At 38.4% G+C, this 625-nt stretch overlaps 1 pseudogene; it reads left to right on the top strand.

Moving 5' to 3' along the window:
- Nucleotides 1–285: 285 nt before the first annotated feature.
- Nucleotides 286–384, top strand: LOC132482785 (U6 spliceosomal RNA; annotated as a pseudogene).
- Nucleotides 385–625: the final 241 nt, after the last annotated feature.

A 625-nucleotide genomic window follows, 5' to 3' on the forward strand; every position in this document is an offset into this window, starting at 1 on the left:
CCTGCACAACAGAAATCACAAAGCTGACCCTCTACTTCCTGAGCCAGTCAAGCAAACTTTTTTAATGACCTCTGTTTCAGTTACAGTGCTCTGGGCTGCAACTACAGATATCTGACTAATTCATACTTAGACAATAAAGACATTTCATGAGCTCACATAACAAGAAGTATGGAACAAAGTAAATTCCCAGGTTGCTTAATTCAGGAATTCAGTGATGTCTTCAAAGACCCAGGCTCTTTCCATCTTTACGCTCTACCATCCTAGGAGTGTTGTAATGTCTCTCCTTTCTTCAACACCACATATTGTCTAAAACTGAAACAATACAGAGAAGATTACATGGCCCTATATGAAGATACCTGAATTCATGAAGCAACTCATTTTTTTCTCAAATAACTCCTTTTTTAAACATCTTTATTGGAGCATAATTGCTTTAACAATGGTATGTTACTTTCTGCTTTATAACAAAGTGAATCAGCTATACATATACATATATCTCCCCATATGTCTTCCCGCTTGCATCTCCCTCCCACCCTCCCTATCCCACCCCTCTAGGTGGTCACAAGGCACTGTCAAATAACTCCTTTTTAATTGGGCTGTCCTCAAAATCCCTATAAAAAATTACAAC

The sequence above is a fragment of the Mesoplodon densirostris genome, chromosome X, assembly GCF_025265405.1.
Source record: "Mesoplodon densirostris isolate mMesDen1 chromosome X, mMesDen1 primary haplotype, whole genome shotgun sequence".
Taxonomy (NCBI): domain Eukaryota; kingdom Metazoa; phylum Chordata; class Mammalia; order Artiodactyla; family Ziphiidae; genus Mesoplodon; species Mesoplodon densirostris.